This window comes from Lepidochelys kempii, chromosome 7, assembly GCF_965140285.1.
Source record: "Lepidochelys kempii isolate rLepKem1 chromosome 7, rLepKem1.hap1, whole genome shotgun sequence".
Lineage (NCBI taxonomy): Eukaryota > Metazoa > Chordata > Testudines > Cheloniidae > Lepidochelys > Lepidochelys kempii.
The window spans coordinates 29,922,397-29,945,259 of record NC_136386.1 but is presented as its reverse complement, the minus strand read 5'-3'; the positions used below and the strand labels follow the sequence as shown (position 1 = coordinate 29,945,259).

Below are 22,863 nucleotides of genomic sequence, written 5' to 3'. Positions count from 1 at the left end.
TCCCCTGGCTCACGAAGCCGTCTGCTGGCCACTTCGACAACACCACGGAAAGATTCAGCAGGTGCAGAATGACAACTGAATGTGCTTTTGGTGGACTGAAGGGACACTGGTGGTGTTTACTCACTGGATTGGCTCTCCGGGAGAAAAATATCCCACTGGTTGTAGCTGCCTGCTGTGTAATATCTGTGAGACAAAGCGGGAAAAGCTGCCACCAGGGCAGAGGTGGAGCAGCTGTCTGCCGAGTTTCAACAGCCAGACACGAGGGCCACTACCATTGCTCCAGGTGGAACGATGTGGTTGAGGGAGGCTTTGGCACAGGAGGGTTCTGTGCTGGCCCAGGAGCTGCGGGTGCTGCTGGGAATCAGGTCGCACTTGCTGCACTTCTGTAAATATGGCTGGTTTCCTGCGCCGCTGAGTGGTGTGGTGCTTGCTGTACATTGACAAGTACAGTGTGCTGTGAGTACCACCGTGCGTTCTGACGTACGTGCTGGGCACAAAGAAAGAGAACTTTATTCTCCATAAATAGAAATGTATTGAGTGCCAAAAACACTGCAGAAAAACAACATCCCAAAAGACAGGCATCGCCGTACAGATTTTAAACATAAATTAATGGAATGGGACTTTGAAATTGAAAAGGCAGCAAATATTTCTGTCCATTTCAGTGCACAGAAGTAGCCCACAGGTCAGTGTGTGTGAAGGTGGGGTTTCCCTTGGAGTCCCCTGCCCTGGAGCGGTAGGGGTAAGGGTGTGGCCCATGATGCCGAGTGCTATGTAGGGGCGGCATTGAGAGCAGCTAGCATGGAGTTCTCCAAGGACTGCAAAGGGTGAGGGTTTGGGATTTTTGGACCTGCAGGTCAACAAGGTCTGCAGCGTCTGGGTTTGCTGCCTGAGATGACCCATTATGTCCTGGTGCTTCTCCCGTTTCCTCTCTCCTTTTCCACGTTGTCTGCCATGTTGGCCCTCCACTCCAGGCCCTTTGTTCATGGTCCGATGCAGCACTGGCTGGTGGGAGCTTGCTGAACATGTCCTCCCTAGTCCTCCTCTTTCTCCTCCTTATTAGGGTCAGGTGTTCTGCAGGTGTGTGTGCGGGGGGGGGGGGGCACCCTCAAGTCCACAATGGCGGCAGCAGTTGCTGATAGAAAGACAGATGTATCACTGGCTTTACCGTCACAATGCAACGAGAAAGTTACGTTTCAAAACTCCCTTGCTTTATTCCCATAAAAACTTTGAATATGACGTGCTCGTTGACATGCCAGCTTTGGAGTGCCCCTGCACAGCACCACTCTCCAGCCCCAGCCACGAATGTGGCCCACCAGGGGCGAGCGGAGGAGAAGGAATTTTGGTTGCATAGAACAGTCACATTTCAGTCCCTATTCCATGGGTACGGGTATAGGGCAGTGGCACTGGGTATTGACACTACATCCCACGGGCGCTGGTGATTTTAGCTGATATCTCACTCCTGAGGGTAGCAAAGCCACAGAGAGCTCAGCTGCTGCTGGTTTCAGAAACTGAGATGGATGGGCCTATTGGTTGGTGTGGTGGAAGTCGGGCAAGGAACTAAAGCCAGTGGTCAGAGCCAGAATCAGGAGTTAAGAGCCGGGCTGGAGCTGGAGCAGGGCTGGAGCAGGCTAAGGCCTGTGGAGTCTGTCACCACTCTCAGGCCGGGGAGAGTTCCAAGCCATGAAGTGATACTGGGCAGACCGAGCTGCTGTATCTCCTGTGAAGGTTATAATCCTGCTCTGAGAGCCACCAGACCAGCGCCTGGCTTGTGGATTGGCTGGAGCCTAGCTCAGGAGTGACTCAACACTGCTTGTGGCTTAATCAGGCTCTAGCTCATCACCTCACATCACCCCCCAGTCACTGGGGCATACATTTCCCAGTCCACAAGGTACACAAGTCATCATTAGAGGAGCTTAGAATCCAGCATCTCTCTCACCAGGTATCTACCTGCCCCCGAACCATGATGGGGGTGGGGGTGGTTGTGTGCATCCAGGAAAAGAGTTGGCCACCTATTTCTTTAACAAGGAAACATGGAATGCTGGATGTATCTTCATGGCATGGGGCAAGTGGATGAAGGCCACTGGGTTGATCTGTTGGATGATCAAAATGGGCCAGGGTAATGGTGGTCTAGTTTCCTTGAGGAGGTATCCAAGTGTTGAATCAAGAGCCATGTCTTGTTTCTGACTGATAAGGGAGGAGGGTCCCGTTGATGGAGGACAGTGTATCATTTGTAGTTGTCCTTGGCTGACTTTAAGTGTGATTTTAATTCCTCTTGAAAGAGGTGGAGGTGTTGAACCAAAATCAGAGGCCGTGAGGACATGGGAGATTGGTGGGACGGATGGATGGAATCGAGGGTGGAAGCCACAATTGGCATAGAAGGGTTTTTGGCAGGTTGATCTGTGACTGGTGTTACTATAAGCAAATTCAATGAAAGGTAAAAGTTGGAACCAACCATCTTGATGGTAGTTGATAAAGCAGCAGAGTTATTGTTCTGGAATTTGATTTACCCATTCCAATTGTCCATCCGTCTGGTGATGGTAAGCAGAGGAAATATGTAGGGTGACTTCAGGACTTTGGCCAATTCTCTCCAAAAAGGGAAGACAAATTGTGGCTCACATTCTGATGTCATGTTGGTTGGTAATCCATGGAGCGTGAAGGTGTCGTCGAAAGATAAATGAGCAGTTACTTTTGCAATGGGGATCGTCTGACAAGGTGCAACGTGTGCCCATTTGTTGAGTAAATCGACGACAACCAGTATAGCTGTGCAGCCCTATGAGTTGGGGAGATCTGTGATGAAGTTCATTTAGATAGATACCCAAGTTTGGGGTGAGGCCAAAAGTGGGATCAAGGCACCTAGAAGTTTGGCATGTGGTCTTCATCTGGCTGGATGTCTCATAGGAAGCCATGTAAGATTTGACAGATCAGAATAGTTTGCCACTAAAAATTATGTGAAATCAGCTTCACTGTCTTCCAGTACCTGAAGTGGCCTGCAAGCGTGAAATCGAGGCATAGCGAGAGTATGGCTATATAGATGTTCCGTCAGGGACATAAATGCAATCCTTCAACCAGAGTACCTTGTTTTTCACTGTGATGTTTGGGTCAGAACTGGCTGACATTCATCCACTGCAAGTGGATCATTGGGCAGTGAGGCCTTTACAGTGGCCAAAAGATCAGTGTTGATCAGCATATTTACAAAATGGCAGGGTTTCAATATAGTGGTAGGCTTGGAAGGTTTAACCCCCTTATCTATGTACCCTCCCTTGTGAGATAACACATCCTGTTTTCCATTCCAGGTTCTCAGCTGGTAGGTCAGGGTGAAGTTGAATCTAGAGAAGAAGAGGGATCAACATAGCTGACGTTGGTTGAGGGCTGCTGAGAGAGATGTTCCAAATTTTTATGATCTGTGAACAACTGGACGGAAAGGCATACCCCTTATAGATGATGGTGCCACTCCTGAAATGCAGCCTTGATGGCCAATGACTCCTTATTACCGATTTTATAATTTTGTTCCTCAGGGGTCAGTTTCATAGAAGAGAAGGCACAATGGCGAAGGTCATTCGGGGGCCCATGTTGCTGTGATAGCACTGCCTCAATCGCGTGATCAGAGGCACCTGCTTTGATGACAAAAGGTTCTGATGGATCCAGGTGCACTAGGATGGGGGCAGAAGTACACACGTCCTTCAGCCGATCAACGACGAGTTGGGTTTCTGGTGTCCAGGGGAGAGTTCTTCCACAGCAGCTGGCTAATTGGAAATACCACTTGTGAAAATCCTTGAATGAATCATCTATAGAAACTGGCAAATCCTAGGAAGCACTGGATATCATGGATGCTCTTGGGTGTAACCCAAGTTGAAATTGCAGAGAGTTTTCTGTGATCCATACTTATTCCATTGGGAAAAAAAATATAACCCAAGAAATCCACAGAGGTGCCACTGAATTCACATTTCTCAGATTTCCCATACAGACTGTTTGCTTGAAGACGTTCGAGTACTAACCAGGCACGCTGGTCATGCAGGGTTTGGTCCTCTGAAAAAATAAGAATGTTATAGATTACAAGATTACTGGGTAGATTACAACAAACTTGTGCAGAACAACACTGAAGATATCATTTACCAAGTGCTGGAATGTGGCAGGGGCATTACAGAGACCAAAAGGCATGACAAGGTACTCAAAATGTCCATACCACGTATGAAAGGCTGTTTTCCATTCATTGCCCTCTTGGATGCAGACCAGGTTATAGGTTCTGCTTAGCCAACCCAACCCTCTCCTGTAGTTCACTGATCAACAGCAAAGGATATTTATTCTTGACGGTGATATTGTTCAGCACTTGATAGTTTACACAAAGGCACAGGGTACCATCTTTTTGCTTGACAACCGGGGCTGGGGCCTTGGCAGGAGACACAGAAGGACAGATACAATTATTCGCTAGATTCTTCATTGAGGTGTTCCCACAGGGCCATGAGTTCAGGTTCTGACAAAGCATAAATTTGCCTGAAGGGGATTTTGGCCCCTGGAAGGAGTTCTATGGAGTAGTTGTGAGGCCTATGTGGGGCTAGGGCATTATTGTTTCTTTTATTGACTATGTCCACAAAGTTCTAGTATTTCACAGGAATTGGCGAGTTACCCTCACTCAGAGCCCGCTGTGAGCAGAAAATGGTGGCCTTGCCCAGATAGTGTCTAGTGTCTTCAACACCAGGTTGGACTAGACACCGATGCTGGCAAAAATCAGCCCCGAACTGCACTTCTCGTGCTCCCCGGGAAATGTCAGGATTGTGGAGGGAGAGCCAGGGGATGACAAGCTTGATCGAGAAGTGAGGTGAGTCAATCAGGTTGAACTGCAGGGTTTCCAGGTGGCCTTGGATTACAGCCCAAAGCGGTGGAGCCTCCTAGACGACCAGGCCCAAGGACAGCAAGCTGCCATGAATTGCTTCCACCACAGGGGAGCTTCCTTTGCACTGGCACTGGTTTGTTTTAGTAAAGCCAGTGTCCATGAAATTACTAGACATTCCTGAGAGTCCAGCTTGCTTTGGGTGTAGCCAGGGCCCAAGTTGACACTTGATCTGGAGGCGGGATTGGCCGTTGTCCGCGATGGTTAGGGTACACGTTAGGGAAGCAGAGGGAGTCTGCTCAGGGAACCTGATGTTGCCATTCTGTCCAGCCACATCCCCTCTAGTGAGGGTGATCCCTCCCGTCTTCCTGGACTAGCCAAAGAACAGGACTTGAGGGGGCCGCTGGTGGCAAAGTAGCCTCATTCCCCACAGTACAGGCAGAGGCCATTTGAACAACGATATTTCTTCTCTCGATCTGAGCCTTCCTTTTTTCCTGCCGTCACTCAAACAGTTGATTGTCAATCTGGATACACAACTCAAGGTAGAGGTGCAAATACAGTGTGTGGGGGGGTCAAGTTCATCTTTAATCTCATCACTGAGGCCTAGGTAGAAATGGTAAATCTGCACCACTTTGTTCCCAGCAGTGTCAGTGACCAGGTGTTGGAAACGGGTGGCGTCGGCTGTGATCGGTCGGGGCCCTGAGTAACTGCAGGGCGGTTTTGGCAGAATGGGCACAGGCTGGGTCATCAAATGTGAGGAAAAAGACACCAACGAGTTCATCAAAGTTGTAGAGAATCAAATCGCCCAGTCTAATGTTTTGTCTGTCAATAAGCTGATGACCCCTACCTTGGTTTGGTCGTTCAGGTACATTTAAAACAATAGGAGCAACAGGCGACGTTGTTGAGACGCCCCTGAAACATCTGATGGTCCCCATCAAACTGCTCTGATAGCAGGATCTTGGAGCATACAACTTGGGCTGGTTCAGCTAATGATGTGGGGGGTCCAGGACCACTGGGACCTGCAAGTGCAGGAAGATATTTTCCCACTGTAGCTGGGCCACTTGGTTCTGGAGACCTTGAACTAGCTCTGAAATCTCTGGGCACTCCTGCCACTGAGATGTCATTCTGACTGCAAGGGGCTCCTGTGGGCATAGAAGAGGCCAGGCACCATCTTTAAATTTAAACAGCATAAGGAAAAATGCATGCATACACTTACCCGAGGTCCCTTCCCCTGGATTGGGCTTGTGCGTGCTCAACTGGTGGGATTGGCTAGATGGTGGTGGAGTCTCTAACAGGTCCTGGCTCATGGCATGGCTGGAGCCCCCCAACTACATCTACCCCTCATCTTCCTCCTCCCCGCTGTTCCTAGCAGGAGTCTCTGTCTCAGGCTCCTCCAAGGTACCCACAGTGGTCTGCAGGGTGCTGGTGGGGTCTCCATGAGGTATGTCATGCAGCTTGTTGGGAAAGCAGCAGGACTGGGCCTCAGCAGCAGATCGATGGCTGTGCTTCCCGGCCTCGTGTGTGCTTGCTGCAATTGATTTTCACGTGGCACGGCTACTGATCCCGGCCGTACCCCTTTGCCTGCAGCCCCCGTTCAATCTTTTCATAGATGTCCACTGTTCTACAGCTAATCCATAGCTGTGCCCGCACAGCCTCTTCTCCCATGGGCCCAAGAGAGCCAATCCCTCCTGTCTACTCCAGCAGGGCATGTCTAGTGCCTGGAACCAGCATGGTCAGGAGGGCAGTTGCACACAAGGGAGAGCTGCTTGGTGTGCTTCCAGAACTGGGCAATCAGGAAAAAGCATATCAAAAATACAAAGGTGGGGGGCTTAAAGGGGTGCTTCTGCTCTCCGTGACCCCTGAGCTGTGGAATTCATAATCGTGACCACAATGGTCACTGTTGCAGGGAGTAGCCATTGTAGGACAGGTGCTGGAGGACTGCTAGGGTCGACACAGGTCACACATTGACCTCATTAGGGCAGCCCTGGCTCCACAGCATTCAGAGAGGTGGTTGCACCGGGTCACTGTTGCGGGGTGCCTACCTCAGCTAGAGACAATTCTCACTATAGCCTTTTCACAGATAGACTGACACAAGGCAGCTTACATCAGCCTTACTTTGTAGTATAGGCCAGGCCCCAGTGTGGGGCTGGCATACCCTATCACAGGGCTGCAGCGTTTTTGTATTATAGCAGAGCAGCAGCTTTGCTATAGTTAAGACCGACTTTCTGTTTTAATCTTGACTGTTCTAAGTGCTCAAAAATCTGTACAGTTACTTGGGTTGCCTTTAAATTTGGTGTGTCTTATGGAGGTTCAGGGTCAGGTCAGTGATCCAAATTGGGGGCCATTTGGCCAATGGGTTCCTGAGGTACAGCCCCTCCCCAAACAGTGTTTCTTAAAGTTGACCCATTCTGCCTGCATTTTTTTTGCACACAGATAGAGATCAAACCAGGGCTCATGCTCTCCAAAACTCGAGGGTTACCCAACAGAGTGCATGGCACCCACCAGCCCTTTGGGGAAAGTCAAATTACAACATTGTTTGAAAAAGAGTTTGCTTCTCCAGTTAGGCATGCTCCAAGCAGTTCCAAGGTGCAGGGAGCTGCCCCATGGATTACACTAAGCATGTACAGATAGGAATTGACAGGGTTTCTAGCTGGATAGCTCAAGCAGATAAGTAGCGATCCTTTGAACCTGACTCACTGTGACAAATATGCCAAGGCACGCCCTGGCAGGTATACAAATTTTATTAAAGCTAATGTTAAAAGATTATATAATACACAGGTTAAGAAAAGAGTGTCTGTAGATCTGGGTATAGTGCTTAGATTATCCACAAATATACAAAGTTTGTTTTAAAAGTCATAAGATACATATGATGCATAATCAGCACTAACCCAAATTTAGGTGAATGAATTTAACAATACAGTTTAGATATTAGCAGCCAAGTATTTGGGTACATCACCCATAAAAAGTTACACAGAGAGTGGGTTGTGGAAAGCGCATATAGCAATGAGTGAAGATTGTCCCTCAGTAATTGAGAATTTAGGGTAGGTTGTCCATTAGAAAATACAATCCATCAAGGAAGTATTTCAGTTATTTTCCCTACTGCACTTCACATCAGCACTCCAGCTCATCCCTCCTGGTATTGCCAATGTCCGGTGATGTGTTCTAGGTAGATGTCCTTCGACCACCTGATGGCATCTGATACCATGAGTTGCCACATCAGCTGAGCGTAGCGTTGACTGATTCCACATTCTCTCAGCAGTCGCTTGTTACTGGGGTCCCATGCGCCCAGGGCTTCGACGATCAGGGTGTGAGTTTGAACCTCGTAGCCCCTAGCTGTCAGCTGTAGCCCCAAGGTGTCAGCTGAGGGGCATATTTCTCCAGCTTTTGAGATCAGGCATCGCGGAAGGCCGGGGTTCTGTTTTCAAAGGGAAATGTGACGTCCACCATGATGATCTGCACGATCTACATCTGCATCCAATCATCTTCTCAATTGTTGACTGAAGGGGTCATATGTGGCCTCTGCCAAAAGCTAGTAGCTAGCTGGTTGTCAAGGTTATCACAGGATGTTTGTATGGGAAGCATTTTTCGAGTTATGTAACTTGTCGAATATTGGTTTCCAAAACTGGGGGAGGTGAAACATGTCACCTGAGGCGGGGTGGGTCTCCCAGCTGACTCAATCAACACTGAGAATAACTGACATTCTTCAACTCAGTGCAGCCCTGTTTTACAGTCTGGGGCTGATGTAGACATGAGCATTGACAAAGGCCTGGGACTGGAGAGAAGGAAAGAGGGCACAAATTGTTATCTATTCGGAGGCCACATTCTGCCAGTGGGAGTGTCTCATGAAAAGTGAGTCCCAGCTCCCTGGACTGGACAAGCACGGTAAAGACTTACCATTGGGTGGGAAATAGCTTGTTAGACAGGAAAGTCACTTGTTAATAAAACTAGGCTAGAGATTGTACTTTATATGTTTCAGAGTAACAGCCGTGTTAGTCTGTATTCGCAAAAAGAAAAGGAGGACTTGTGGCACCTTAGAGACTAACCAATTTATTTGAGCATGAGCTTTCGTGAGCTACAGCTCACTTCATCGGATGCATACTGTGGAAAATACAGAAGATGTTTTTATACACACAAACCATGAAAAAATGGGTGTTTATCACTACAAAAGGTTTTCTCTCCCCCCACCCCACTCTCCTGCTGAGGAGAGTGATCACTTTAGATAAGCTATTACCAACAGGAGAGTGGGGTGGGGGGAGAGAAAACCTTCTGTAGTGATAAACACCCATTTTTTCATGGTTTGTGTGTATAAGAACATCTTCTGTATTTTCCACAGGATGCATCCGATGAAGTGAGCTGTAGCTCACGAAAGCTTATGCTCAAATAAATTGGTTAGTCTCTAAGGTGCCACAAGAACTCCTTTTCTTTTTGTACTTTATATGTTTCGTTTACCTTATGTTTCCAAATCCTTCTACTCGCTTTTATATGAATCTTTAACTCAAGCTGTGTGTAGTGGTGAGGCGGTTATCCCTCCCATCTGGGTCAGAGGGAGGACACACTGCCTCACTCTGTCATTGGGGTCTCTGCCTAGTATCAGGGCAATTAGCTTAGGCATTAGTGTCCCTATCGGTTCTACGGGCTGTGCAGTCCAACTGTCTAGGGCCCTTGGACCCTTCAAGTGGGGGCTGCACCCACCTTAGTCAATGGCCTTGGGGCCCTTGGGGCAGGGGCCCAGGCCAACACCAGCATTAAGTAGCTCCAAGCCCTCCAGCCCAGGGCAGGGACACGCCAGTAGTCAATTAACTCTGGCCTCTTGGTTCAGAGACAGAGCGAATCCACTAGGCAGTCAGCTTTGGTCTCTGGTCGCAGAGACAGAGCAAACCCAGTAGTCAAGTAGTTCTGGGCTCTTGTAGCAGAGCCAGAGAAAACTCCAGGGGCCGGGCGTTCTAGCTCCAGCGGACAACCGACAGGCAGAGGCCACCTGCCCTGGCGAGGGGATGCTGCCATCCCAGGGGTGGGGTGGCCGGTGGGGTCCGGGTCCACCCTACTCCACTGGACCCCAATCCAGAGCCCTAACAGTGATGGAGTGGTCTACCACCAGGTCAGCGGGGGTCTCAACCACAACACGCTGGCAGTGCCTCAGGCAAAGCTGCAGCCAGACTAAGGTCAGCTGCCTCTGGACCACTTCCTCCCCTCCCCTCAGAGTAGGTGGCCAGTGGCAGTCCCGGCAGGTCTGTGGCAGAAGCAGGTTCCGTGGTGGGCAGGGCACTGCAGGGTTCAGCAGTGGGCGGGAGCAAGCTGGGTCCATCTGCCTCCTACGGTGCCTCCGCTCCAGCTGAGCAGGAGGCGGCCTTGCCTTTTATACTCCCTATCCCAGTGACACACTTCTAGCAGGAGGAGCAAGGCAGGCCTGGCTCCGCCCACTCAGGCACGAAGCGTGGCTCCTCCTCTGGGTCGGAGGGAAGTCACACCACCTCACTACACGGTGATAATGAATGTCGATTTGGCTTTACTGGAGACACGTCTGAGTGCCTTGTGCTAAGGCCAGTGTGGAACTGAGGTGAAATTGGTAAACAAGGGTTCACTGGCTCCATGGAGGCAGCAGATTGGCATACATTACCGGTGTTCAGAAGACATGGGACCAGGCACTGGAGTGTAACGAAGTGGGGTGTGTATGTTAGTAGCCTGCAGAGACAGAGAGCAGGGCTCGTAGAGCCCAGAACAGAGAACTTATGTGATCCATGGCTGGCCAAGTTGAGAGGATTTCCCCTGTGGGCACAGACAAGGCTCTCTCATGCTGTAAGCAGGTGCTAGTTATTCACCTCGGAGAACCCCAAAAAGTGTCACAGTCACCCACAAGTGTCAGTTAAAGTCCCACCTTAGGCAGCAAGCTGGAAAAGGTCAGGAGGTGTATTGCTGAAATCTGCCTCTGTCCGTTATGTTTAAAATTATTATTAATAATAATCACTCTGGCTCAGATTATGTCACCTGTGACTTTGTGTGACCTCCGTGACATTTTCCACTTCAGCCCCAGGGCAGTGTGGCTGGAGGTGTCAGCCAGTGGGAGCCCTGCAGCTCTGAGCACCTGTGGGCAGTGGAGGCCCTGGCAGCTCTCAGCCGCCATGGGGGGACCCAGAGCTCCCAGTCACCGTGGGGGGAACCTGCAGCTCTGAGCCTCTTCAGGCAGTGGGGGGACCCCGCAGCTCCGAGCTGCCGTGGGCAGTGAAGGGATCCCAGAACTCTCAGCTGCCACAGGCGGCAGGGGGACCCCGGAGCTCCTAGTTGCCATCCCTGGAGCCCCAAGCTGGGGTCTGACAGCTCCAGGCCACTGCGGGCATCTGGGGGACCCCAGAACTCCCAGCCGCAGCAGTGGTGGGTGCTGCACCTCCTCCCCCCATCTACCTCCTGCAGCAGGGCTGGGGCTCAGCCCCTTTTCATAGACTCATAGGACTGGAAGGGACCTCGGGAGGTCATCTAGTCCAGTGGTTTTCAAACTGCGGGTTGAGACCCAGTACTGGGTTGCGGAATGGAAGGCACTGGGTCACGGCGGCTCTAGTCAGCCCCGCCGAACAGGCCGTTAAAAGTCCCGTTGGCGTTGCTGCCTGGCTAAGGCAGGCTAGTGCCTACCTGTTCCAACATCGCGCTGGGCCCCAGAAGCGGCCAGCAGCAGGTCCAGCTCCTAGGTGGGGAGGGCCCACCCGGAGTGTGTGCCTGCGGGCGAGAGTCGCAGGGAGCCGCTTGCGCACCTCCGCCAAGGAGCCAGACCTGCTGCTGGCCGCTTCCGGGGCGCAGCATGGTCTGCGGTGCCAGGACAGGCAGGAAGCCTGCCTTAGCACCCCCGCTGCGCCACTGACTGGGGGCCGCCCGAGGTAAGCCCGCTCCCCAATCCCCTGCCCCAGCCCTGAGCCCACCCAAACCCGAAGCCCCTTTCTGCACCCCAAACCCTTCATCCCTGGCCCCACCCCAGAGTCTGCACCCCCAGCCCAGAGCCCTGACCGCATCCTGCACCCCTACCCCCTGCCCTAGCCCAGAGCCCCCTCCCACACCCTGAACCCCTCATTCCCGGCCCCACCTCACGCTCTCACCCCTGCACCCCAACCCTCTGCCCCAACTCTGAGCCCCTCCCAAACCCCTCATCCCCAGCTCTGCTGGGTCGTGGGCATCAACAATTTTCTTCAACTGGAAAAACTGCCAGAAAAAAAGTTTGAAAACTACTGATCTAGTCCAGTCCCCTGGGCTCATGGCAGGACTAATCCCTGACAGGTGTTTGTCCAACCTGCTCTTAAAAATCCCCAATGATGGAGATTCCACAACCTCCCTAGGCAATTTATTCCAGTGCTTAACCACCCTGACAGGAAGCTTTTCCTAACGTCCAACCTAAACCACCCTTGCTGCAGTTTAAGGCTATTGCTTCTTGCCCTATCCTCAAAGGTTAAGAAGAACAATTTTTCTCCCTCTTCCTTGTAACAATCTTTTATGTACTTGAAAACTGTTATCATGTCCCCCCTCAGTCTTCTCTTCTCCAGACTAAACAAACCCAATTTTTTCAATCTTCCTTCATAGGTCACATCTTCTAGACCTTTAATCATTTTTGTTGCTCTTCTCTGGACTTTCACCAATTTGTTCACATCTTTCCTGAAATGTGTCGCCCAGAACTGGACACAATACTCCAGTTGAGGCGTAATCAGCACGGAGTAGAGCGGAAGAATTACTTCTTGTGTCTTGTTTACAACACTCCTGCTAATACATCCCAAAATGATGTTTGCTTTTTTTGCAACAGCGTTACACTGTTGACTCATATTTAGCTTGTGGTCCACTATGACCCCCGCATCCCTTTCCGCAGTACTCCTTCCTAGGCAGTCATTTCCCATTTTGTATGTGTGCAACTGATTGTTCCTTCTTAAGTGGAGTACTTTGCATTTGTCCTTATTGAATTTCATCCTATTTACTTCAGACCATTTCTCCAGTTTGTCCAGATCATTTTGAATTTTTTGAATTTTAATCCTATCCTCCAAAGCACTTGCAACCCCTCCCAGCTTCATATCATCCGCAAATTTTATAAGTGTACTTACTCTCTATGCCATGATCTAAATCATCAATGAAGATATTGAACAGAACCGGGCCCAGGACCGATCCTTGCGGGACCACCCCACTCGTTATACCCTTCCAGCATGACTGTGAACCACTGACAACTACTCTCTGGGAACGGTTTTCCAACCAGTTATGTACCCACCTTATAGCAGCTCCATCTAGTTTGCATTTCCCTAGTTTGTTTATGAGAAGGTTATGCAAGACAGTATCAAAAGCTTTAATAAGCTTTTAAGTCAAGATATACCACATCTACCACTTCCCCCCTCTCCACAAGGCTTGTTACCCTGTCAAAGAAAGCTATCAGGTTGGTTTGACATGATTTGTTCTTGACAAATCCACGCTGACTGTTACTTATCACCTTATTATCTTCTGGATGTTTGCAAACTGATTACTTCATTATTTGCTCCATTATCTTTCCAGGTACAGAAGTTAAGCTGACTGCTCTGTAATTTCCCGGGTTGTCCTTATTTCCCTTTTTATGGATTGGCACTATATTTGCTCTTTTCCAGTCTTCTGGAATCTCTCCCATCCTCCATGACTTTTCAAAGATAATCGCTAATGGCTGAGATCTCTCCTCATTCAGCTCCTGGAGTATTCTAGGATACATTTCAAGAGGCCCTGATGACTTGAAGATATCTAACTTGTCTAAGTAATTTTTAAGTTGTTCGTCCCCTATTTTAGCCTCTGACCCTACCTCATTTTCACTGGCATTCACTGTGTTAGACCTCCAATCCCCACCAATCTTCTTGGTGAAAACCGAAACAAAGAAGTCATTAAGCACCTCTGCCATTTCCACGTTTTCTGTTATTATTCCCCCCCACCCATTGAGTAAATGGCCTACCCTGTCCTTGGTCTTCCTCTTGCTTCTAATGTATTTGTAGAATGTTTTCTTGTTACCCTTTATTTCTCTAGATAGTTTGATCTCGTTTTGTGCCTTGGCCTTTCTAATTTTGTCCCTACATACTTGTGTTATTTGTTCATATTCAGCCTTTGTCATTTGACCTACTTTCCACTTTTTGTAGGGCTCTTTTTTTATTTTTAGATCATTGAAGATCTCCTGGTTAAGCCAGGGTGGTCCCTTGTCATACTTTCTATCTTTCCTACGTAGGGGGATAGTTTTCTCTTGTACCCTTAATAATATCTCTCTGAAAAACTGCCAACTGTCTTCAATTGTTTTTCCCCTTAGACTTGGGCTCTTACCTACCAACTCCCCGAGTTTGCTAAAGTCTGCCTTCTTGAAATCCATTGTCCTTATTTTGCTGTTCTCCCTCCTACCATTCCTTAGAATCATCAACTCTACCATTTCATGATCACTTTCACCCAAGCTGCCTGCCACTTTCAAATTCTCAATCAGTTCCTCCCTATTTGTCAAAATCAAATCTAGAACAGCCTCTCCCCTAGTAGCTTTCTCCACCTTCTGAAATAAAAAAATGGTCTCCAATGCATTCCAAGAACTTGTTGGATAATCTGTGCCCCTGCTGTGTTATTTTCCCAACCGATGTCTGGGGAGTTGAACTCCCCCATCACCACCAAGTCCTGTGCTTTGGATGATTTTGTTAGTTGTTTAAAAAAAGCCTCACCCATCTCTTCTTCCTGATCTGGTGGTCTGTAGGAGACCCCTACCATGAAATCACCCTTGCTTTTTACCCCTTTTATCATTACCCGGTCACAGTTATTTTCAGTAAAAGTCAGGGACAGGTCACAGGCTTCCATGGATTTCTGTTTGTTGCCTGTGACTGTCCCTGACTTATACTGAAAATAGCCGAGAAAAATCTTACCCTTAATACTAAATCTTTTTTTTTTTTTTTTGGGGCGGGGGGGGATCTGCAGTGAAAGTATTTTTGTGAAAAGAAAATTAGACATGTGAATGCTTGCTGGCAAGGGAGTGGCATTTTAGGGAGTGAAAGAGGGGGAAGGGATGGGAGGGGGTTGTGTCTGCATTGAGGGGAGGGGGATGAATGGAGATGGGTGGTAGAGGAAGTGAGAGGGCTTGGAGGACTCAGTTGAGGGACACTGGGAAGGGGACTTGGTGGTGAGTGGGGGGCTGGGGAGAATAGGAACAGGGGTGTCTGTCAGCCCCACATTCTCCCATTTGTGTGTGCTAGGATTGGAGGGGTCTGAGCTCCTTTCTCTACCTTCAAGTGTTGTGCCAGAATCTAGGGGGCCCCCGCCCCTCTGGGAGGGGTGGGTCTGAGCCCTTTCCCTATTCCTCCATCTGAACTGGGACCTGGGGGTCCCTGCCTCCTAGGGATGTCTGAGCCACACTCCCTGCGCCCCTGTGTGTGCCAGGATCTGGGGTTCCCTGCCCATCTATGGGGCTCTGACCCCCCCTTTCATGGCCCCTGCGTGTGTCCTGGGTTCTTGGAGGACTCACCTGTTGAGCAGGGCCTAAGACCCACTCTCTACACCTCCCTCCCCCAATGTGATCTGGGGAAGCCCTACCTCTCTGGGTGGGCTGCTTAGAACAGACAGTATTAAAGGGATAACTTCAAACTATCCCAATACTAAAGAAAGATAGGAAGAACAGTAAGAGGCCAATAGGACTGGATAAGGAGCCCTTTAATGACCTGAAGGAATCCTACAAAGAGCGGACAAATTGCTGAGTAGGACTACAGAAGAATAGTATGTGCATGTAGGAACAAAATCAGAAAGGGTTAGGTACACAATGAGTTACACCTGGCAAGGGACATAAAAGGCAATAAAAAGAGGTTCTTTGAATGTATTAAGAGCAAGAAAGAGATGAAGGAAAGTGCAGGTCCTCTACTTAGTAGGTAAGAAGAGCTAATAAGCGATGACTCCAGAAAGCTGAGTAATAATAATAAGCTTATTATGTTTCAGTCTTCACTGAAAAGGTTAATGGTGACCAGATACTCAACACAATTAATATGAACAACACAGAGGAAATAGGGAAAGAATGGGTTAAAAATATTTCAATAAGGTAGATGTATTCAAGAGGGCAGGACCTGACGACATTCATCTGAGGGTACTTAAGGAACTAGCTAAAGTAACCTCAGAACCATTAGCAATTCCCTTTGGGAACTCATAGAGGACAGGTAAGGGCCCAGAAAACTGGAGAAGGGTAAACACAGTGCCTGTCTTTAAAATGGGGAATGAAGAGGACACGGGGAATTACAGACCACTCAGCGTCACGTTGATAGCTGGAAAGATACTGGAACAGATTATTAAACAATCAATTTGTAAGCACCCAGAGGATAATAGAGTTTTAAGGAATAGCCAGCATGGATTTGTCAAGAACAAATCATGCCAAACCAATGTAATTTCATTCTTTGACTGGGTTAAAGGCCCAGTGGATAGTGGGGAAGCAGCAGACATATCTTGACTTTAATAAGGCATTTGACAAAGTCCCACATGGCATTCTCATAAGCAAACGAGGGAAATATAGTCTAGATCAGTGCTACTCTAAGTGGTGGTCCACGGACCGGTGCCATCAGCTGCCAGTCTGCGCACACATTGGAAAAACATATTGCCAGTCCCCCTCATCAGATAGCTTGAGAAGCACTGGTCTAGATTAAATTAGTATAAGGCGGGTGCACAACTGGTTGAAGGACTGCACTCAGAATTGTTAGCAACGGCTCATTGTCAAACATCAAGGGTGTAGCTAGGGGGGTCCTGCAGGGGTCAGTCCTGGGTCCGGTACTATTCAATATGTTCATTAATGACTTTGATAATGAAATGCAGAGTATGACTATACAATTTGCAGATGACACCATGCTGCAAGGGGTTGCAAGCGCTTTGGGGGACAGGATTAGAATTCACAATGATCTTGACAAACTGGAGAATTGGCCTGAATTCAACAAGATGAAATTCAGTAATGACAAATGCAAAGTACAGCACTTCAGAAGGAAAAATCTAATGCACAGCTACAAAATAGGGAATAACTGACCAGGCGGTAGTGCTGGTGGAAAGGATCCTGGGGGTTATAGTGGATCACAAATTAAATTTGAGTCAGCTATGAGATGCAGCTGCAATAAAGGCTAATATCACTCTGAGGTGTATTAATAGGAGTGTGTGAAGGGTGTTTTCCCCACACCAGCCAAGAAGGGATTAATTAACCTTCACAGTTGCACCTGATGGGAGGCCCAGGGAATTATAAACACTAATTGCTGATGAAACTCTGCTGGGAAGGGATGATAGTGAGGGGACATTTGTGGTAGCAGGGTGAGAATTATTTGTATGTGTAGAGGCTCGCAGGGGCTTTGTGCTGGGAGGGAAGCTGAGCTCTGATTAGGGGGTGGAGTTTCTCTGACTAGGGGTCCTATAAAGGCAGCCAGCCAGCGGCACAGGAGCTAGTAAATAGAGGTGTTTCAGGGGGAGTTTGTCTTGTGGTGCTCGTTGGGGGTTTGGTTTGTGTTTCCTAGATGAACAGGATTTAGGTGGGAAGGCCATGACAGATACAGAGGCAGCAGTGGGAGTGACCCATGTTGTGGAAGGCTCAATGAAGATGACTGGATGTGGAAGCTGTGGTATGTACATGATCCTGGAGGGGGTACCTGGTAAGAGTTTTGTCTACATGAAATACTATCTGATGGAGGACAAGATTTGAGGTTTGGAGAAGCAGGTGGAAAATCTGGTTGAGTTTAGAAAGGGGTTTGAGCAGATTATAGAGCAAAGACATGAGCTATCTGAAGGGAATAGCTCAGACTTGCAGATGGAGGCAGGACTGGGGAATTCTGAGGGGGGATTGCTGTGTGAGGAAAGTGGTCAGTGGAAGCATGTGACTAAGAGAACCAGGCAGAGGAAAAGATGGGCAGTGAAGGAGAAATAGAGCTCAAGAATAGGTTTGTAGAGTTGAAAGATGAAGAAGGGGCTCAGCAGGTAGTCACTGAAGGTGGAAGGGCAAGGAAGAAGAGAAGAGCGGCTAGTCCTATAGGAAAAAGGGAAGAGTTAATGGAGACTACACCAAATATGAGCCCCAGGAGGATACAGGATAGGTTGCAGAGGATTGCAAGGGAGAATAGGAATGGAAAGAGCCAGAGGACAGACTGGAGAATAGCACCACCACCAGGAAAAGGCAGGTCTATGTGATCGGGGATTCTTTACTGAGAAGAATAGACAGGCCTGTAACCAAAGCTGATCCAGAGAATAGAAGGGTGTGCTGTCTTTCAGGTGCTAAGATACGGGATGTAAACCTGAGGTTGAAAAGGATCCTAAAAGGAGCAGGAAAGAATCCTCTAATTATATTTCATGTGGGAACAAATGATACAGCTAGATTCTCGCTGGAAAGTATTAAGGGAGACTATGCTAAGCTGGGGAAGATGCTTAAGGAAATCTTTAGTGGGATTCTGCCTCTTCCTAGAGAAGGGCAACAAAGGTGTGACAAGATTGACTATCAACAGATGGCTTAGGCAGTGGTGCTATAAGGAGGGCTTTGGGATGTATGGCCACTGGGAGGCATTCATGGACAGAGGACCGTTCTCTCAGGATGCGCCCCATCTGAGTAGGGAAGGAAATAGACTTCTAGGATGGAGGCTGGCACAACTGATTAAGAGAGCTTTAAACTAGGAATTTGGGGGAGATGGTTGGGAGATGGCCAGGTAATCTCCACGCCGGATTTTAGCATTGAGAGGGAAGAAAACGAAGTAAGAAAGGATACAGCCGTGGGTAGGAGAATGGATATAAGGAGCAAGGGCAGTGTGGATACCAGTCTAATAGGTTATACTGGCTGTACAATGACCATACCTAATCGGGTACAGAATGTGAGCGAGGCCAAACAGCAAAAATTAAGATGTTTGTTCACCGATGCGAGGAGCCTGGGTAACAAAATGGAGGAACTGGAGCTATTGATGCAGGAAGTGAAACCAGGTATTTTCGGGATAACAGAGACCTGGTGGAATAGTCGTCATGACTGGAGTACAGGTATTGAGGGGTCTGTGCTGTTTAGGAAAGACAGAAATAAAGGCAAAGGTGGTGGAGTAGCACTGTAGATCAATGATGAGGTAGACTGTAAAGAAATAAGAAGCCATGGAATGGATAAGACAGAGTCCGTCTGGGCAAAAATGACACTGGGGAAGAAAACTACTCGAGCCTCCCCTGGGATAGTGCTTAGGGTGTGCTATAGACCACCGGGATCTAATCTGGATATGGATAGAGCCCTCTTTAATGTTTTTAACGAAGTAAATACTCATGGAAACTGCATGATCATGGGAGACTTTAACTTTCCAGATATAGACTGGAGGACGAGTGCTAGTAATAGGGCTCAGATTTTCCTAGATGCGATAGCTGATGGATTCCTTCAGCAAGTAGTTGCTGAACCAACTAGAGGGGATGCCTTTTTAGATTTGGTTTTTGTGAGTAGTGAGGCCCTCATAGAGGAAATGGTTGTAGGGGACAATCTTGGCTCAGGTGATCATGAGCTAATTCAGTTCAAACTGAAGAGAAGGATTAACAAAAATCTGCAACTAGGGTTTTTTATTTCAAAAGGGCTGACTTTCAGAAATTAAGGAAATTAGTTTGGGAAGTGGATTGGACTAAAGAACTTGTAGATTTAAAGGCGGAGGAGGCCTGGAATTACTTCAGGTCAAAGTTGCAGAAACTATCAGAAGCCTGCATCCCAAGAAAGGGGAAAAATTTCATAGGCAGGAGTTGTTGAGCAAGCATCTCAGAGAGGTGATTAAGAAAAAGCAGAAAGGAGGGATCAGCATGGAAAGCTACCTTATTGAGGTAGAACATGTAGGGATAAAGTGAGACAGGCTAAAAGTCAAGTAGAGTTGAACCTTGCAAAGAGAATTAAAACCAATAGTAAAAGGTTCTATAGCCATATAAATAAGAAGTGGGACCGCTAAACACTGAGCATGGAGTGGAGGTCAAGGATAATCTAGGCACGGCCCAATATCTAAAATACTTTGCCTCAGTCTTTAATAAGGCTAAAGAGGATGTTAGGGATAATGGTAGCATGACAAATGGGAATGAGGCTATGGAGGCAGATATTACCATATCTGAGATAGAAGCGAAACTCGAACAGCTTAATGGAACTAAATCGGGGGGGCCCAGATAAACTTCGTCCAAGAATATTAAAGGAATTGGCACATGAAATTGCAAGGCCATTAGCAAGAATTTTTAATGAATCTGTAAATTCAGGGGTTGTACTGTATGATTGGAGAATTGTTAATAGTTCCTATTTTTAAGAAAGGGAACAAATGTGATCTGGGTAACTACAGGCCTGTTAGTTTGACATCTGTAGTATGCAAGGTCTTGGAAAAATTTTTTGAAGGAGAAAGTAGTTAAGGACATTGAGGTCAATGGTAAATGGGACAAAATACAACATGGTTTTACAAAAGGTAGATCGTGCCAAACCAACCTGATCTCCTTCTTTGAGAAAGAAACAGATTTTTTAGACAAAGGAAACACAGTGGATCTAATTTAGGTAAATTTCAGTAAGGTGTTTGATACCATGCCACATGGGGAATTATTAGTTATATTGATCCCCATCTTTTCCAATTTGAAAATTGAAAGATGGATAAGGAAATAGTTAACAGGGAGACTATAGCGGGTCCTACTGAAAAGTGAACTGTCAGGCTGGAGGGAGGTTACCAGTGGAGTTCCTCAGGCATCAGTTTTGGGACCAATCTTATTTAATCTTTTTTATTACTGACCTTGGCACAAAAAGTGGGAGTGTGCTAATAAAGTCTGCGAATGATACAAAGCTGGGAGGTATTGCCAATTTAAAGAGACTGGGATATCCTACAGGAAGATTTAGATGACCTTGTAAACTGGAGTAATAGTAATAGGATGAAATTTTAATGGTTAGAAGTGTAAGGTTATGCACTTAGGGATTAATAACAAGAATTTTAGTTATAAGCTGGGGACGCATCAATTAGAAGAAACGGAGGAGGAGGAGGAGGAGGAGAAGGACCTTGGAGTATTGGTTGATCATAGGATGACTGAGCCACCAATGTGATATGGCTGTGAAAAAAGCTAATGCGGTCTTGGGATGCATCAGGTGAGGTATTTCCAGTAGAGATAAGGAGGTTTTAGTACCATTATACAAGGCACTGGTGAGACCTCACCTGGAATACTGTGTGCAGTTCTGGTCTCTCATCTTTAAGAAGGATAAATTCAAACTGGAACAGGTACAGAGAAGGGCTACTAGGATGATCTGAGGAATGGAAAACCTGTCCTATGAAAGGAGACTCAAGGAGCTTGACTTGTTTAGCCTAACTAAAAGAAGGTTGAGGGGAGATATGATTGCTCTCTATAAATATATCAGAGGGATAAATACCAGAGAGGAATTACTTAAGCTCAGTACCAATGTGGACACAAGAACAAATGGATATAAACTGGTCACTGGGAAGTTTAGACTTGAAGGTTTCTAACCATCAGAGGAGTGAAGTTTTGGAATAGCCTTCCAAGGGAAGCAGTGGGAGCAAAAGATGTATCTGGCTTTAAGATTAAATTTGGTAAGTTCATGGAGGAGATGGTATGATGGGATAACATGATTTTTGGCAATTAATTGATCTTTAACTATTCATGGTAAATAGTCCCAGTGGCCTGTGATGGGATGTTAGGTGGGATGGGATCAGAGTTACTACGGAGAATTCTTTTCTGGGTATCTGGCTGGTGAATCTTGCCCATATGATCAGGGTTTAGCTGATCGCCATATTTGGGGTCAGGAAGGAATTTTCCTCCAGGGCAGATTGGAAGAGGCCCTGGAGGTTTTTTGCCTTCCTCTGTAGCATGGGTCACTTGCTGGAGGATTCTCTGCTCCTTGAAGTCTTTAAACCACAATTTGAGGACTTCAATAGCTCAGACATAGGTGAGAGGTTTTTCGCAGGAGTGGGTGGGTGAGATTCTGTGGCCTGCATTGTGCAGGAGGTCAGACTAGATCATAATGGTCCCTTCTGACCTTAATATCTATGATTCTATGAGAATCTGTAGTTGCTCTGTGGGAGCAGAATTGTGAGGAGGCAGAAACTGGCTGGGGAGAATAAGCCCTGGGATCCTGGCCCTGGAAGAAGGCTCAACCCCAGAGGTGTTGTGGGGAAAGAGAGCCTGAGAAGGCAGGCTAGGGAGTAGTCCAGGGAAACCACATCAAGGATGGGGGCCTTTGTAGACCTTGGCTGTTGGTTACAGAGTTCCAGTGCAGAGGGCAGGGGCTGGGTTCCCCAACCAGCCACTGCGTAGACATGCAGGACTGTTGGAGGCACCAACCGGACAGCTGGTCTGGTGAGACTTTGATCCCCTGGAAGTGGGGGACTATCTAGTAACCTAGAGGAGGGCTGAGTTGTGAAGAGAGGGCACTGCAGCAATGGAGTGACCATCCGCAGGGGGTGCCATACAGGAAGGAAGAGGCTCTGCTATGCCTGCCAGGAGGAGGTGCTCTTGTGATGAGTGAACCCTGTTAGAGTGTCATGTGTAAGACACAGGAGGGAATTGTCCTGCTCTACCTGGCACTGTGAGGCCTCAGGGTTCGCACCTGTGGCTCTTATAAAGAGGCTGGTGAATTGTTCCCTGTGCCCAGTGGAGGTAGGACAAGATGTAAAGGGCTTCATCTGCAGTGAGGGAGCTTTAGGATGGATATTAGGGGAAACTTGCTGACTCTAAGGGTAGTTCAGCTCTGGAACTGGCTGTGGAAGCTCTGCCACTGGAAGTTTTTAAGACCTTGGATGAACGTTGTCAGGGGTAGTTTAGGTTTACTTGGCCCTGCCCCAGCACAGGGACCTGGACTTGCCCTTTGCAGCTCCCTTCCAGCCCAACAGTTCCGATTCTAGGGTCCCAAGAACGTGCTGCTGACACTGGGTGAGGCGCTGAGAACACATCCAGCCCTGGGGCTGGGGCACAGGGATACCCACTGACCGGTATGGAGCAGGTCAGGTCTCTGAGTGACCGCTTCAGGATGTGCTCCGCTCCATTCAGCATTCTCTTTCAGCTGAAAACAGCTCATTGAGATGAATGGGGCCACTTACCACGTCTGAGGCTGCCTGACTGCT

The 22,863-nt window shown here is 48.0% G+C and overlaps 1 protein-coding gene across 5 annotated transcripts in view; it reads right to left on the bottom strand.

Annotated features, from left to right (window-relative positions):
• Positions 1-22,863, bottom strand: part of GAL3ST3 (galactose-3-O-sulfotransferase 3) — a 40,564-nt gene that overhangs the window by 5,438 nt on the left and 12,263 nt on the right. The window contains exon 2 of one of the 5 annotated variants that reach the window (XM_073351623.2): positions 125-4,026. The exons of the other annotated variants lie outside the window; for them this stretch is intronic. The gene's annotated coding sequence lies outside the window, so the exon portion shown is untranslated. The remainder of the gene's footprint in view (positions 1-124; positions 4,027-22,863) is intronic. 5 annotated transcript variants of the gene reach the window in all.